Source organism: Leopardus geoffroyi, chromosome C2, assembly GCF_018350155.1.
Source record: "Leopardus geoffroyi isolate Oge1 chromosome C2, O.geoffroyi_Oge1_pat1.0, whole genome shotgun sequence".
NCBI classification, from domain to species: domain Eukaryota; kingdom Metazoa; phylum Chordata; class Mammalia; order Carnivora; family Felidae; genus Leopardus; species Leopardus geoffroyi.
This window is the reverse complement of record NC_059333.1, coordinates 86,852,594-86,871,597: the sequence shown is the minus strand read 5'-3', so window position 1 is coordinate 86,871,597 and position 19,004 is coordinate 86,852,594.

Here is a 19,004-nt window from a genome sequence, read left to right as displayed (position 1 = left end):
AGTGTCAGAACCTGCTTTGATGATAAAGCGACATAAAAGTTTTTCCCCAGGGCAATATTCCCAACTATGAGACTTAGAGTCATTTTGAATTTCCTTGAATGTATCTAAAAATGCCTCATTTCTATCTGAAAAGGAAGTTCACTGTAGCTTTGAAGCAAATATGTAATTACTAATGTGTCAATCATGTATTATAACTGCTTGAAATTTTTTTTAATGCTGAACAGATAGTATACAGATGATGATCTGTGGTCTACTAGGCATCATTGTCTACCCCTTTCTACATCTCCTCTGCCTCACAGGTAAGATGTCAAAACTACATTTTCCAGAACAACTAACAATCTGAGTCACATTCTGACAATGAGAAGCACTTAGGCTAGATCTGGAAGGTTGAAGAGAAGCCAGGAGTCTATGCTAGCAATGTGAGCAGATGAACAGTCTAACAAAGGCCTCCGGACAGAACTCCAGAGAATTGTCATCCACTTTTGAGACCCCAGCTGGAATGCTTAAATTAACATTTGTTTTTCTGATTGAAATCTGACTGACATAGAAATCTGACTAATATTATAAATATTAGTAAAGATTTTCTTGGAACTGCTTACAACAATAGATTAAGAATAAAAATTAAAACGTATTAAAAGACTAGAAAAATTTTTAAGTTTATTCATTTATTATTTCAGGGAGAGAGAGAGAGAGAGAGAGTGAGCGCACAAGTGGAGGAGGGGCAGAGAGAGAGGGAGACACAGAATCTGAAGCAGGCTCCAGGCTCTGAGTTGTCAGCACAGAGCCCAACACGGGGCTCGAACCCACCAACCATTAGATCATGACCTGAGCCGAAGTCGGACACTTAACCAACTGAGCCACCCAGGGGCCCCAAGATTAGAAAATTTTTAACCCTTTGTCTTAAAATTCATTTCAAACTATACTCAAGAAATTATATTTGAATGCAGTTTAATTCCCTTTTAATGCTACATAATGTTCTTTATCTTTCTTTCTCTTTAGGCCCAGTGTTATTTTTGTACTACTGTATAGGCTCTTAAAATGAAGCTGGAAATAATGAGTACCCACCAATAGAAAATTTAAATATGCTGTTTTAGAGATGCCTGGGTGGTTCAGTTGGTTGAGTGTCCAACTTCAGCTCAGGTCATGATCTTGCAGTTTGTGGGTTTGAGCCCTGTGTCAGGCTCTGTGCTGACAGCTCAGAGCCTAGAGCCTGCTTCAGATTCTGTGTGTGTCTCTCTCTCTCTCTGCCCCTCTTCTGCTTGCGCTCTCTCTTTCTTAAAAGTAAATAAACATTAAATATATGTTTTTAATTTTCTGTTATAAATTGTACTTGGCCTGTATTTGGCCTGTCTTTACAGATTCTTAAAGGTGCCTTGGCCGAGATAGAATACCAGAAACTAATTTTTCAACGTTTATTTATTTTTGGGACAGAGAGAGACAGAGCATGAACGGGGGAGGGGCAGAGAGAGAGGGAGACACAGAATCGGAAACAGGCTCCAGGCTCTGAGCCATCAGCCCAGAGCCTGACGCGGGGCTCGAACTCCTGGACCGCGAGATCTTGACCTGACTGAAGTCGGACGCTTAACCGACTGCGCCACCCAGGCGCCCCCAGAGACTAATTTTTAAAATATTTTCCTGTGGTTCCTTAGATCTACAAATTAAATCAAGAAACATGTGCTGAACACCTATACTGCTTGTGCTGTTTAAAAGCTTAAAATTCAGCAAGAAAAATACAAGCATGGGAATGTAGAAAACAATGAAACATATTTAAATAATACTTCAAGACAACAGTAGATGAAATGTTGCAAGGTAATGGAGGAGTCACTGCTCACATTATTTACCAGAAGACTCAGAAAAACTGTGGGGTCTTTTTATGCACACTTTCTCTGCCTTGCTGTCAGCCTTAAATATCATTAATAAAAGTTCTGCTTAATGTCTTGGTATAGGGTTCTAGCAGAGCCCATCATTCTAGATGATGCAAAGCCAGCCAGGTTCACAGCAGTAATTGTTGGTTAATTATATGATGAACTTTGTCTTGCCTAACTTTGCTCTCTTTCTCTATATTTTTATGAAGGTATATTGTGATATTTTTAGTTCCTGTTGAGGTGTGAATTATAGGCAAAGACTGAATAGACAAGAAACTTCAAGTAACAACATAGAAGGAAATTAATCTGTTTGCTTTAGTTTGGGTGTTAAATATTGTATAAGAAACGAAGGGAATAGGATCACCCTACAAAATATTTCCAACTGGTGTGAAATGTTACTAGGAGAGGTCTTCAGGCTTGACAATGGGCTATATGTCAATGATAAATTAAGTCAAGTATGTTCAATACATAGAAACCACCTATCTATTAAAATCCTCTCTCATATTCCTCTTTTAACTTTAATACTTCTACTTGGGACTTTCCACTGAGTGAGCCTTGACCTTATGCACAGAAATTCACTCATCAGCACACAGCAGAAACTGAAAACACACTCAAAACACTACAGGCCAAGAGAAAGGATTAAATTAAAAGATAAGGTAAACAAAGAAGGTCACAACCCCTCCCCCCCATTACTCCAATTCACCTGATCTTCCTTTATCCATATTCTCAAGGTACTTTTTACTTATTATATGTCCATTTGTCCTTTTTAAGCTTTAATGATAAAGTAAATTTATTCACTAAAGGTAAGGACAAGCACAAAAGTTCCTTGAGTTTTTCTCCAGTTCTGTATTTCTCCCACCTATCAGTTCTATTGTTAAGTCAAACTCCAAAATTTCAGATTTTAGGAAGGAGGGAATTTGGCTTGCTTCCAATTTTCTGAGTCTTACCATCTGGAAAGTAAATAGTTAAATAGAAGATTTGCAATTCACTCTTTCCATTTAACAGGGAATACCTCCAGGAAAGGAAAAAGAAGATGACCCTGTCAGATATCCTCCTAAACATGCTAAGGCTAATGACTCCTAGCAAACACACTAATGGTATTTGCTTAGCAATACAGTCCTCATCAATAGTATATATCTGTTATACAATTGTTTATGGTAAAAACATACCTGGAATCAATGGATTTATAGACTGCTTCATGGAAAGTGTCATATAAACTACACAACTATCTGAGTTTAAAATGGAGATGTTTTACAACCCAAAAAGCTTTTCCTCCATAGTTAACTGTACATCTCATTGGAGACTTCGTATATTAATCTGAGCCCAGGGATCATCCTGACGCAGAGGAAAAAAAAAAAAAGGACCCAGTAAGGTGCCCTATTTCAGATCTCTCCCTGCTTCACCTATGTCTCCTGATTGTGTCCCTGAAATCATTATTAAAACTTGTTCTTGGCCAAAATCTGTCACTCATGTGTCTGATTTTGATAACCCAATCTTTGTATTATCTCACCATCCAATCATACCGATCACTTCTCTGACTCTAGCATCAAGCCCAGCCTTGAAAAACGTGTTCTACTTAGTTCTTGGGACTCAGTCCCTGCTCAGTATCCCAGCTCTGCTAACCAGGTCTTCCCTGGTTTCTGTCTCCTGAAACATCTCTTAATAAACTTGTTAAGAACCTCAGAATTTGCAGGACCAAGGTCCTACATTTTTAATGCCAGTCCCTACCAGAGATTTGAGTTTTGTTCCACAGCTTAGCACAATGACTATTGATTTTGTGTCTGTGGAAAGATGTGACTGGTTTGGCTTATGTGTTTGACTTTAAGAGTAGCACCCACTCCTGGGTTCTTGTCATCTTTTGTATCACATGTTGCAACCACGATGGGTCCCTTGTATGCTGAATCCTCCAGAGGACTCTGCAAAACTGTAGATACTATTTTCTGTTATCTTTTTAATAATTGTGGCTGGCCTTCCCACCTAGATCATAAGAGTAATTCCAGGTTCAGCCCTCCTTAATTTACCTGTCATGTCTTTATATGTGACAGGTAGTGTATCTTACAATTAATTTATATTCCACTTAGTCCACAGAACACATAATATATACTCAATAATTGCCTGTGGATAGAGAGAAGAAAAAGAACCCACATAATGGCTACAGCTTACTTATACTCTCTGTGCACCAGACACACAGTGAGGAACATTACTGTATATAATTTCAAATCCTTGAAAAATATCCTGAAAAAAAACCCCATGATTTTAGTGATGAAGAACATGAAACTTAGGAACATCAGCTCTGTCCAAGGCTTTCCAGCTAGTAGAGCTGAGATTGAGAGATAGGCCTTTCCTGGTTCCAGGCCCATGACACCATAGTGGCTTCTTTTGCATTCTGTATTTTATTATCCTCCAATTTTGTCCAGGAGCTAAAGTAAAGGAACTTTATCAACTGAGTGTTGAGAATTCAACAGAAACAAGCAAAAATATAATTTAGGGTATGAAGAAAGATGGCACAGGACTTTAGGGATTTAGCAGCAACACAAGAAGGAAAAACACATGACAAAAACCACTTCATACTAATTTCTTTCCTACTTCATTTAAATTCCTTGCAAAGAGGTTCTAAGCATTGTTCAGATTGTTTTGTTTCCTCTTTAATGTTTTCTAACACGTAATGAAAAATTCAGTTTAATCATGGGCTACATAGTTTTCATTTGGAGGGTCAAAATTAGAAGTCACATAGCTCTAGACCTATCTTTAAAAATTACTTACAATTATTTACACTGCAATTCTGTCAGTAATGGTTTTTCACACTCATATGCAGAACCTAATTCAGAGGCTCCTCAAGTGAGAAGTTCTATTTTTACATTTAACCACTGAAGAGAAAGCATACTTAGCAGAAACATCTTTTAAAATGAACATGGAAATGTACTGATCATTAACCAAACAAGAACAGCTACTTTTTAAGGCAGAATAATGTAGAAACCAATCTGCCCCAATCCTTCTGGGGTCTTTGAGAAACCTCAGTTGATTTCTCAAGTCACTATAAAGTTGATTTCTCAAGTCACACATTTGGGCACTAGATCTTAACCTCCTGAGCAACATATGTATTTCAGTGCCAAGGAAATGTGCATTATTAGGTGTTTAATAAATGTCTCTTAACAGATGTTTGTCAACTAAACTGAAAACACCTCTGCCTCTGGAAGAGGAAAGGAAAAGAGTGGAATAGTGAGAGAAAAAAGGAAGGTAACAAGTCAGCTAAGTCAGTAGACAATGCAATGTCTTTAGTAGCCAAGAATTTCCCAAGCATGTAGGCCTCAATTTAACCCCCAATTTTAATATATGATCCCAAATTCTTACCCTTATCCTTTGTTGCATAAAGTCCCTTCAAAAGCCCATGATCTCCAGATTGGAGTAGGAGGTTCATGTGGTTCCACCTCTGATTATTAATTTTGTTATTTTTATGGGGGAATTTCTTGTTATAATAACATTACCATACTACAGGGCTTAGTTACCAAGGTAGTGAGAAGCGTCATTGTGTAGTTTATTCTTAGTTAAATCTTTTTCCTCCATTTGGTCAAAATCAAACTGGGTTCTTTGTTCCCCCTTCCTATGATGGCAAAAACATCACAGTTTTCATTTTCCTACTTATTTTGTATGTTATTAACAGATGATTATTTTATTTGTTATTAACAGATATTTCTAACCTATACAGATTTTCTTGAATTTACTAGGGCATTTAATTTTACCTATGAAGCCTTGATATCCTTCTCTTCTTCAATGTAATAAATAGTGTTTTTGAAGAATTTTGCCATTTGAGAGTGGCAAAATAATTTCAAAATCAAAATATGTAATGTTTTTCAAATCTTACTGGTAAAATTATATTTAATATGGTATATGAGTGTGCAGTGGTATTTTGATATAATGTAGGTTTCAGCTTCTAAATAAGAGTGTGTAAGGCCTATGAAGGTCTTTATATGGCCCTGAAGCTAAGAAGTGAGCTAGAGAGTTCATACAGTTATTAAACAATTAGTTGAGAATCTATTACATCTCTCAAACTCTGTTAGGTGCCAAGGGGCGTACAAATAACTATAAAGTATTACTTATGAATCTTAGGAGCTAACAACAAATCTGGGGAGTATGGAGGTGACTAACTGTTCACAGATCTTTGTTGCCATTCTTAGTACATCATCAAGCTATTATCAGTGTTTCCATACATTGAGATGGACCATGGGACTGAGTTTGTCTGTCTAGTGGAATGTGGGCAGAAGTGATGCATGAATTTCTCAAATTTAGCTATGTAACCCTACATAGTTCTATGGGTTAGCAGGTTGCCAAACTGCATTATGCTGATTTCTTCAACTTTCCCCCAGCAGGAAGTCTCACCATTCTTACCCTGATCCCTCTTGTTGCAATAACAGGACCAGAGCAGAGACAAATTAAACATTTTGTAAGATGATGTTATAAGGACAAAATAAAAACTTTTCAAATGAAACTTCATAGCACCTTAAAAAGCTGTTAAAATTCCGGTCCAAAATTAATTACCATAACCACCGTACTTGGCCACTAAAACCTCAGGTAAATATCCTTACTGTCTCTTTTTTTCCTTAAACTATTGACTCCATGTGGAGTATCCAATGAAAGCATCAGAAGCCCTAGTGGATAGTTGTTACACTAAACACAATCAGCCTGGGTCTCTGAATGATTGCATGGAGCAGAGGCCCTCTCCCCCATGTCTATACATTGTAAAATGAGCAAGAATTAAACTTCGGTTGTTTATACCAAAATCAGAGGTAGTTTGTTATAGCAGCATATCCTGAATAATATAGTCAGAGTCTAAATCTCTGTTCTTCCACTTACTATATGATCTCGGATAAATTAGTTAAGCCTTAATTTTCTTATCTTTAAAGTGGCAATGATATCAGTCTGCTCCACAGAATTGGTATATGGATTCAATGAAATAATATACATCAATACTAACTGTACATGGTTATAATATAAAATATATCTGAATTTTTAAAACTCCTGTCCATAAGGAGGTCAGCATCTAGTATAGCCCTATAGTTGGTATAATCAATAAAACATCATTACTCCTATTTCTTGATTAAATATTATATCTAAACCTTTATAAGTTCTCTGCAATCTTGTAATCTCAGAACAAATCAACAAATTTTTTAAAATTTGTTTTCATAAACAATTTAATTTATTTTAAATCTGTAATTTTGCAAATTTTTTGTAGAGCTGGTCTATTGTATTATTTTTCTTCCTAGTGACATTGTGATTTTAAGTGAAGAAGTGCAGCAGAATGACATTTTTTTACCATTGTTTTTGCTTTTTTGTAGATAATAATATGGTAGGCAAAGACAGATTAATATTAGAATTACATTCTAATTAGCTTACATAATGTAATTAGCTTACATTATGATGATGTAAAAATTTTAATGGTCTCTTTGCCTTCTTTCAATCCATCCTTCACCTTGCTTTCTTGATCTTTAAAAAGATAAGTCTTCCTGAAATCATTATTATATGATAACTAATTTGTATTTAAATAAAATTTGAAAAAATTAAAATGAAAATGTAAGTCTGATCATGTGATTCCCCTGTTCAATATTTCCCTCCTGAGTCATAAAGTCCCCATGACTTTCAGTGGCTTATAAGGCCTTCTGTTAGGTAATCGCACTCACCTTTTTGGTTTCATTTTCCTCCATATTCACCCCATGCCTCAACCTGATGGAACTATTTGGACTTCCTAGAATATACAATGCTTTTGCTCAAAATGTTTCCTCTGCCTAGAAGGCATTTTCCCCTTATATGCTAAACACCTGCATGGATTGCAGGACTCAGCTTGAGTCTTACCTTCTTTCTGAATTCTTTCTGTATACTTCTACTACTCCTTTCATTAAATAGAATTGTACTATGATTCATTTATGCCCAGTTATTCCCGCTAATAATTTATCACATCCACTTGTGTTTATATAGGTGTTGCCTACTAGACTGTTGGCTCTATGAAGGTAGGGTAGGAGAAATATCTCCAAGGAATGAGCCCAAGTAGATCCTACCTACATGATCTTTTTATGTCTCTAAACTGCACCTCTAGCTTATTATGCTTAATATGAAATAGCAAAGGGAAGACACTTGGTGCTTAAGGGCACAGCCTTGGAATCTGACCTAAGTTTCAGATCTGCCATATTAACTGTGTGGCCTTCACCAAACTACTTAAGGTTATTTCATTTTTTCATCTGTAAAATTGAGATGATAATTCATGACTCATAGGATTTTAGGTAGGATTAAATGAGGCAATGCCTAGCACTCAATAAATATTATTATTATTATTCTTTATGTAACTATGCATTTGTTTTAGAAAAGTAAAAAAGTGCATATCTCATTTAAATAGTGACATAAACCCATTTGGAAGAGCAAATTTGTTTCCTGTTTGAAATGTAACACAGAAAAAACTAGGACTTTTCTGATAGTTCTTTCTAATATAAAGGATTTGATTTTTCTATATGGGCTTAAAGTAAGGCATATACCCCCATCAGTTTGATGTAAATTTAGATTGTAAAATATATTCATTCAACTGATGCTGTATTTCCAGTCAACTAATTTGGTCACTTCAAGACATATTCCTTTTCTTTTTTCTTCTGGCTATCTCTGCAACTTCACCCAATGTTCCTGCCAAGTGGACCTCCTACAATTCCCTAGATGTTATCTACTAGTCCCTCACCCAAACTTCTACAAACCTTTCTCTTCTGCCTAGAATTACCTTTCCCTCCATAGATAACACTCCATCTCCAAATATAGCCCAGTGGTTATCTCAGGTAGGATGTTTTTCCACTATTTCCATAATTCTTTTTTTTTTCTTTCTTCTCTGTGCTCCCAAAGCACCATGTGCATACTTTTATCATAATATTTACTATTGCATTGGAACCGTCTGTTTGCTTTTCTGTCTTTCCCTAACTAGATACCTATTCTTTGGGGCAGGAGCCATAACCACATTCCCAGACCAGCAGCATCAACACCACTCTCACTGACCTATTAGAAAGACAAATTCTTGGGGCACCTGGGTGGCTCAGTCAGTTAAGCACTGACTCAGTTTCAGCTCAGGTCGTGAGCTCAGTTTGTCGGTTCAAGTCCACATCAGGCTCTGTGCTGGCAGCATGGAGCCTGCTTGGTATCCTCTCTCTCTCTCTCTCTCTCTCTCTCTCTCTCCCTCGCTCCCTCTCTCTCCCTCCCCCCACTCCTCCTTGAACTCTCTCAAAATAATTAAATGAACATTAAAAAGAAAGAAAGAAAGAAAGAAAGAAAGAAAGAAAGAAAGAAAGAAAGAAAGAAAGAAAGACAAATTCTTGGGCCCTACCCCAGACCTACTGGAACAGAAACCCAGGGTGGAGCCCAGGAATCTCTGTTTTAACAAGCCCACCAAGTGCTTCCAATGCCACAAATTGAAAATTCAGGCTCTACGATAAAAGAAGTGAAAAATATACAACTACACACAATAATAGGGAAGAATTTACAAATATATTGTTCAGTGAAATAAGCAAGACTCAAGGAGAGTGTGTTCCATGTATCTCAGTTTATGTACATTGTAAAAATAGGCAAAATTAATCATGTTATTAGAGTACAGTATATATGGTTAGCCTTGGTCAGGCAGACTGCATAATTTGCAAGGCCCAGTACAAAAAGAAAATGCAGGGCCCTTGTTTAAAATGCAACCCTTGGGGCGCCTGGGTGGCGCAGTCGGTTAAGCGTCCGACTTCAGCCAGGTCACGATCTCGCCGTCCGTGCGTTCGAGCCCCGCGTCGGGCTCTGGGTTGATGGCTCAGAGCCTGGAGCCTGTTTCCGATTCTGTGTCTCCCTCTCTCTCTGCCCCTCCCCCGTTCATGCTCTGTCTCTCTCTGTTCCAAAAATAAATAAACGTTGAAAAAAAATTAAAAAAATAATAAAAATAAAATGCAACCCTTGGGGCGCCTGGGTGGCTCAGTCGGTTAAGCGGCCGACTTCGGCTCAGGTCATGATCTCACGGTCCGTGAGTTCGAGCCCCGCGTCGGGCTCTGTGCTGACAGCTCAGAGCCTGGAGCCTGTTTCCGATTCTGTGTCTCCCTCTCTCTCTGACCCTCCCCCGTTCATGCTCTGTCTCTCTCTCTGTCTCAAAAGTAAATAAACGTGAAAAAAAAATTTTTTTAAATGCAACCCTTTAAATACTTTCCACATATATTAAGCTCTAGAAATTTTACTCTCCCAATGTCTACTTTGGGATGAATTAACTTTATCTTTAGTATCAGAAATTGTTTGAGGTGCAATGATAACAACATGAAAAAAAAGTTGGAATCATGGAAGGAAACTCCTTTGAATAAGGAAGAATTTGGTAGAAATCAATAAGTGCTTAATAAATGGCAAATCTTGTTTTATTTGAAACAACAGAGTACAAAGCAATTTATCAGAAATACGTTAAACACATGCAGCCTTCTTGATATTTTGTTACTATACAGCACAATACATTATGATAAAGGGCTTAATAGACATAGTCTTGTCATTCTTGTGCTAAACATCTAGGACAAACAGAAACTTCAAGCACTGGAATCTTTTGTGTGCAAGTTAGCATGAAATACAGCCCTGTTTCCAGTAGAAAATGTGTCAGTAATCAGCAATTTCTAGAAACAGGTTTTGTGAGGGAACGATGGGAAACCACATAAACATGGGCACCATGTGGGAGTAAAAGGAGATGCCAAAAAAAGAAAAAAGGACATGAATCAGTTTCTTCTTTTTTAATTAAAAACAATTTTTTTAATATTTATCTATTTTTGAGAGAGAGAGACAGAGCACAAGCAGGGGAGGGGCAGAGAGAAAGGAAAACACACACAGAATCTGAAACAGGCTCCAGGCTCTGAGCAGATAGCTCAGAGCCTGATGTGGGGCTTGAACTCACAAGCTATGAGAACATGACCTGAGCTGAAGTCAGATGCTTAACCAACTGAGCCATTGAGGCACCTCATGAATCAGCTTCTTCTACTTCATATTTTTGTACAAGGGCTTTCTGGATTTAAGCACATTAATATGCCCCAGGCTCAAAGGGTAACTTACTTTCAAAGCTATAAACATAGATAGCTGTTTGCATCTGAGAGAAGCCTGTCACAGCAATCTGAGATGTGATATATTTTTCCTGAGAGTGGTGTTCCTTCAGGGGAATAAAAAGATATTATATTTGTGAAAATTAAGAACACATCAGTCTCTTCTTGAACAGGCAGCTCTAGTTTGGCATCTTTTGGGACAGGGTAGGGGGAATCTTCATATTCCCTGAAATATAAAGTGTATTAATGACAGGGAGTATATGTTCTTTGGATCGTTCTTAAAGCTCTTAATTATGTAAGAAATCTTGTTCAGAAGACATGTGACTGCACAAGTAGTAACTGTATTTTCCATCCTAATATAATAAAAATATAGCTATTAAGTCCTACAGTTTAGAAACATTGCATATATTATCTCATGAGACCCACTGTCCATCAACATAACTTCATGACATCTTTTCTCATCATTGTCATCATAATTATCTATCAAGTGGTGAATATTGCAAATACAATTGTTCTCTAAAGAAGACACCAGTCTGCATGAACAAGGTATAGACATATACAATCTCATGTATTTTAAACAAACATTGGACAACCAAATCAGTTTATGCCAATAGTTGCAAAAATACAATGTCATGATCCCTGCCCTTTTCAAACGGTGACAGTAACATACTAGAAGTCTAACAAATGGATGGAATTCTGTGAAAAAGAACTCATCAACAAAATGAAATGCAGTGTGTGTCAATTTTCATGGCAGAGAATAATTCTCTCCTTTAGTAAAAATACTGAAACTCTTTAAAATACTATTTCTCTCAGTGTTTTTGTAATAGTGGGTATATAGGATTAATTCAATAAACCTCCAAGGTCCTTTGCACATCTAGTGAAAAATTCATAATTATCCTTACTTTAGTTAATGTCCAATTTATTAAAATCATGTATCTGGTAAATAAAACTTTGGAAACCAACTTTTCTTGAACATTTAAACACTAATCACAATTTGTCTTTGTACAAAATTGCAGTTATAATTTAGTATAACTGATTCTTTTAAATATATCAAAACACACACAGATATAATAATTATAAAATGTGTTACTAAGTATACAATTAAAGCTATTCTAAAATATCAATACCAAGGGTCTAATTCATTTCTTTACTTTATGTTTTTAGAGTTCCTATTATATTTATTATAATAACTTCCAGAGTTTTGAACTATTTTGACACCTTCTCAGGTTTGCTAGTTTCCCCAGAATAGTCAAGAGTATAGGTTTTTGGTGGATTGTTTATTGTTTAAGTTAAGGTACTTGATTCCTTCTGTCAAGGTGTTTCAAATCTAAACTCTTAAAATCCATATCTTTCACAAAAGGTGTTACTTTTGTGCAGTTTGGTGTCTTTTCCTAAAAGGTATTTAAAAAAAAAAATTATTGTAAAAACTTCACACAAAAATGTAGCAAGTACAAGCAACCCATCAGATACCCACCTCCTACCTTCAACATCCATCAATATTTTGCTACAATTATTTTATCTGTTCCCTCCCTCTCTTTTTCTTGAATATTTTAAAGCAAATTCAAGACATCATGTCATTTCCCCCTTAACGGGAGTAGAGTAATATCACCTCAATGTTATCATCATAGCTAACAAAATAATAGTTTTTCACTATGACCAATTCCCAGCCCATATTCAAATTATCTTATTTATTTTATTAAGTTTTTTCAAATAAGTATTTGAACAAATCTACTCATTATATTTGTCAGGTATTTTAAATTGCTTTTAAGTCTCTTTGAACCTAGAGTAGTATCTTTAATTTTCATTACTCTAATTTGTTGGAGAAGCCAGTGAGTTGTCCTCTAGAAAATCTGCAACACGTATGTGATTAATTGCTTCCTTGTTCATAGAACTGATTGGTTCCTTATCTCCATATATTTATTTCCTGTAGATTAGAAACTGGTGCTAAAGGCTTTATCTGATTCACATTCAATATTTGGGGAAAAAGGCTTAAGAATACTACACAGAAGGTGCTGTCTCCTTAACATTCCACCACATCCAAAGGCACATTCGTTATCTCACTTTTAATAGTGCTGAGATTAATCAGCACTATTGATGAGCTTGATTTCCTTCATTGTAAAGTTCTCTATCAACATTTCACCTAACAGTCCTAGCATTTATTAATGAGCATTGCCTAATTTATTTCACTAGTGTTGGCAAAATGGATATTCTATAATTCTCTTTTCTTTCTGTATTAATTAGCTAGAATATTCTAAATACCTTTATTCACAGGCCTATGCAGTTAAACTGAAATAAAATTTATAAAGAGAGTCAGGATAAGTGCTTAATTCTTTCTTTTTAATTGATGTCCTGGCAACATCCAATGGTTTCCAATGAGTTTGATATGTTTCTTTTCTTCATTCCTCCTCCTCTTCCTTTTTGTACCATTAGAAACACAGGTTTTTTTACATTTAATATGACATAACCAGGTGCAGTCTTAACTTTGGCAAAAGGAGTCTCTTTGTATTGTCTCCTGTTTCCTTTATGACCCCATTAGTCAGTCTTTGTTAGCTCCTTTGCTTTCTGGCACAAAGATATCTCACAGACTCATCTTAAAATTTCCTACCCCTGTGGAATTGGCCATTTCCCCCAAGGAGCTCTGATTCCTTTTAGTAGACAGACAAATTTCAATACTACAATTTAGGCATTCTATATGCTCATTGCTCCTGGGTTGTCATACTTTCATGCCTTTTCAGTGGACACAGTTGAGAAATATTTATTTTTTACAAAAAGAGAAAAAACATCACAAATTCTGCCTAATATTTCCAACTGAAATTTAAAGTCATAACTTTACTTTTACAAAACATAACTTTCCTTTCACATAACATAACTTTCCTTAACCTCATTGGTTCTTTCTCGATCTCACTCTCTCTCTCTCTCTCTCTCTCTCTCTGTGAAAATCTTGGTTCCTAACATTAACCTAATTGCTTGTTTTTCCCTATAATACACACTTATAAGTATATGCATATATCTAAAACAACATCATTGATACTATCACCAACAATAAAAATTTAACTATGGATTAAGATTTCTTTGTATTTCAGAATCTATAATCAAAATGCTCCATTTAAGGATGGTGCAATAATTATTTTTTCTGAATGGTTATGTTACAAGATACACTTTAAAATTATCACTTGGCAAGATTTACTATAATCTATTGTCCTGTCCTAGGATATTGATTTATGTTGTTAACATTATTAGAGTTTTATATATTTACCATTATTATTTTTATCAGTAAGGCCATCTGAAGTTGTATCTCCCAGGAGATGGGTGGGTATTGTGTGAGCCTTAGCCATTAGTTGTCTTTTTTAGTTCATGAAACTAATTTATCATCTTGGATACATAGTTAAGGCCTGTTCCTCCTTGGTTACTGTGTGTGATCACTGATGTTGACTCACAGATCAATTCTCTTCCTGGCTGGTTATCATGTGTGACCACCGGTACTGATCAGTCTTTCACGTAACTGCTACTTTTACCAGGACTCTATTCATAGTTCCCTGTGTTTATTTGGAGTCAGGTACCTACTATGCATAAGTACCTTAGCATATGTACATTAAGTAGAAGTAACAACATATCCAAATATATTAGCATTCCTTTATTTTTTTTAATAATAAAGAATTAAACATGTCGTATTCTGTTCAGTCTTCTTTTTTTTGTTGTTACAACTATGTTTTGTATACTTTATATTATTGTGAATTCATGGCCTGATACAGATTCAACTTATTTCAATTGACCACAATTATCACCATTGGTTTGATGCTTATATTATCACAACTGTGTCCTTTTATCACTGCCACAATATCCTTTAAAATGTCCTTGTTTTCTAGCAACAATGATTTTTTTTCCTATCTATTTAAATTGTTCGTGACTTAAGACCTGGAATAAGCTATCTTGCAGTCTTGTTTCCTTTTAGATGAGAATAATATTTGTATAAGACACAATCCGTGCCCCACCCTTTCCCCTTGGCTTTATTATTTCAGTTATCACGAGCACCACTTCTAAAATGCTAGCATTCTGCTTCTCTGTACCTAAAGGCTTGTTCTTGTGGCTGCATTCCACTTTCTCATTGGTAGGCTGGAAATGCTAGGAATTGATACCACCTGGGAGCAGCCCTCAACCAATGATTCATGAAAGGTAGGTATAAATGCTCCAACTCACTCATCCACAAGTGGCATAATACTGAGGCTTGAGTTTCACATTAATTCTCAGAGTTCCAAGTTATCAGTAATCAAAACATGCAAAGGCATGTATCTTCTATCAGCTTCATTCCCTTCCCTAGCTCATTTTTTGATTCCTCTCTTTGCACTAGAATCTTTGCCTCCGTGTCTGCTTCTAGAGTAAGCTAGATTACATATTAGAGATCAAAACCTGGCACTGGAGTAGTGATGTTGAGCAAAAAAGTCCTGCTGCTGAAGCTAGAGTGACAAGGCTGGAAACTACAAGTCCTTCTTCACTGATTAACCATAATATTATTTTCCAGATCAAACTATTATGTTGCTAGACTCTATCTTTCTCACAAGATGTGATTTCACTGATAGATAAGACTTTCTTCTACTTTAACAAAGCGCTGCTAATAAATATCTGATGATGGTAATGTGATGACTGTGACAGAGATAAGATTTATGTTCTAAAGAACTGAATTTTTTCAAATAATTCATTTAAACTCAACTAGCATTTATGAGGTATTTACGCATCAACCACTAGGGTAAGAGCTAGGAATGCAAAAGTACAATAGCTGACATTAGTAAATAAGTTAAATATTTGTCAGAAAGTTGAAAAATTAAAAAGGCCATGTTTTGACATTTATAATCCTATAAAGGTCACATTTTCACACAAAAATGGTTCTTTTACATTAAAAAAAATACAATGACTAAGTGAGACAGAGACAGTGGTATTATTTTTCCCATATTTAGGAATGAGTTGTGGTATAGGACCTTTAAAATCCTCCTTAATCATAGAAAAAAATTCTATACAAGATTTTAAATTGAATTCACAACCAACAGCAATACATGTTAAGCTTTTCCAAATATTCTGCTAGGATGTCCAAAAATTTAAATCCTGTCAAAAGTGTCTTCTCTACTTGAGGGTTGTATATTTTAAAGATTGCTGACAAGCAAGTTTTAGATTTAGACTGGACTGAATTGTATGGTATACAGCGCAACTGTAAATTCAACACAGGGGTATGTAAAAAATATATTTGGCCTTATTATTTAATTACAAGGAAAAAAGCACATTGCTTTTAGTTTGTTTCCAGTCAGAATAGAATTATATAACCATACAGAATTCACACACACACAAAACATATTCAGAATAAAATGTAAGTATAGGAGAGGGCCCTGATTTCCCTATTCTAGTCTTAAACTTCTTTTCATATTTACAATTAATTCTTCTAATTACTGGAATTATCTGTGGTTTTTATTTTTCAGAGAAACATCACATATTGCTGAAATGGTTTGATTCCTGCCTATTTTCTACTCCCAAGAGATACTCTTCTTACTTTATTGCCCATATCATTTCTGCACTTTGGGAAACAATATATGCTAGTAACAATTTAAAAATGTATTTTATCCTCCCTCCCCCAAGATGATGCTTAAACATGTCAGTTAAAATAAATTAACATTTGATTGATGCATTTGGCAGTAGCAACAAATTCATATGCCAATGCATGGACTGATTTCATCAGAAAATGTAGTGTATCCTCATGTTTTCATGCTGCTAGTAAGTATTAAAAAGTGGTAAGATCTTGTTTGTTTGTTTGTTTGTTTGTTTTGTTCAATTTTTCACAGTGACATTCATGGGTCTATACCTAGTGTCTTGGTAAATACATATGAGTTTGATATATATTCAATACAGAAATGCAGAAATCAGGGAAGCATAGAGAAGACATTTTACTATTTATCAGGATTTTGAGTACCCATGACTCATTTTTTTATATTTACACTTTTTCTCCTTGCATTACCTTTTTTTATTTTTAAAAAATGTTTATTTATTTATTTTGAGAGAAAGAGTGCAAGCAGGGCAGGGGCAGAGAAAAAGAGGGAGACACAGAATCTTAAGCAGGCTCCAGGCTCTGAGCTGTCAGCATATGGCCCAATGTGGGGCTCAATCTCAGGAACCACGAGATCATGACCTGAACCAAAGTCAGACACTTAAAGGATTAAGCCACCCAGGTGCTCCATTACCTGTTTTTATTAAATAGAATTAATTTTTTTAGAGTAGTTTTATGTTCACATCAAAATTGGGTGGAAGGTACAGACATTTCTGTACCCTCTGCCCCTAAACATGCATAGCCTCCCGCAATATCTACATCTTCCACCAGAGTGGTGCATTTTGTTACAAGTGATAAACTTATACTGTTATCACCACCCAGACTCCATATTTTACATTAGGGTTCACTCTTGGTGTTGTATATTCTGTGGGTTTGGACAAATTTATAAAGCCTTTTTTAGAATGTTGTATCATTGGAATCATACAGTGTGTAGTCTTTTCAGATTGGTTTCTTTCGTGTAGTAATATGCATTTAAGGTTACTTCATGTCTCTTTATGACTTAATGGCTCATTTATTTTTAGCATTGAATAATATTTCATTGTCTAAATGGAATTTACCTACAAATGGCCATCTTGGTTGCTTTCAAGTTTTTGGCAATTATGAAGACAGCTTCTATAAAAACATCTGAATATAGGTTTTTGTGTGAATATGTTCTCAACTCCTTCGGATAAATACCCAAGGAGTGTGACTGCTAGATCATATGGTAAGAATATGTTAGTTTTGTAAGAAACTGCCAAACAGTCTTCCAAAGTGGTTGAAACATTTTGCATTTCCACCAACAATGAATGATAATCCCTGTTACTCCACATCCCTGCCAGTATTTGATGTCATCATTGTTGTGAATTTTGGCCATATTCTAATAGATGTGTAATGGCATCTTACTGTTGTTTTAATTTGTATTTCCAGATGACACATAATATGGAGCATCTTTTCATATTATTATTTGCAATTTGTATATCTTCTTTGGTGAGGTGTCTATTAAAGTCTTTGGCCCATTTTTTCATCAGGTTGTTTTCTTATTGTTGAGCTTTAAGAGTTCTTTGTATTTTTTAAATAATAGTCCTTTATTAGATGTGTCTTGCAAATATTTCCCCCGTGCTGTGTCTTGCCTTATCATTCTCTTGATAGTGTCTTTGCAGAGCAGAAATTTTTTAATGATATCCAACTTATCAATTGTTTCTTTCATAGATTATGCCTTTAGTGTTGTCATTTGACTAAAGTCATCACCAAACCCAAGATCATCTAGATTTTTCTTATGTTATCTTCTAAAAGCTTTATAGTTTTGTATTTTATATTTAGGTCCATGATCCATTTTGAGCTAATTTTTGTGAAGATTGTAAGGTCCAGATTCGTTTTTTTTTTCATATGAATGTCCAGTTGTTCCAGCACCATTTGTTGAAAAGACCACTTCTGTTCCATTTTATTGCCTTTACTCTTTTGTCAAAGATCAGTTTATCTTTGTGATCTACTTCTGAGCTCTCTAGTCTGTTCTAATGATTTATTTCTCTGTTCTTTCACCAGTGCCACACTATCTTGACTACTGTAGCTTTTTAGTAAGTTGGAACTGAGGTGGTGTCAGTCTTTCAACTTTGTTCTTCTCTTCAATATTATCCTGATTACTCTAGGTCTTTTTCATCTCCACACAAACTTCATAATCAGTTTGTTGATCTCCAGAAAATAACTTAATGAGATTTTGACTGCTAATGTAAGTGGTATTGTGTTTTTAATTTCAAATTCTATACAGGAAATTTTGTTCATTGCTGGTACATAGGAAAGTAATAGGCTTTTATGTATTAACCTTGTATCCCACAACCTTGGTATAATTGTTTGTTAGCTCCAGGAAGGCTTTTTGTTTGTTTGTTTGTAGTGTTTTTTATCTGTGAACAATGATAGTTTTACTCTTCCTTCCCAAACTCTAAGCCTTTTCTTTCTTTTTCTTGTCTTATTTCATTAGCTAGGAATTCCTCATTACTTCTTCTATCCCATTTTCTT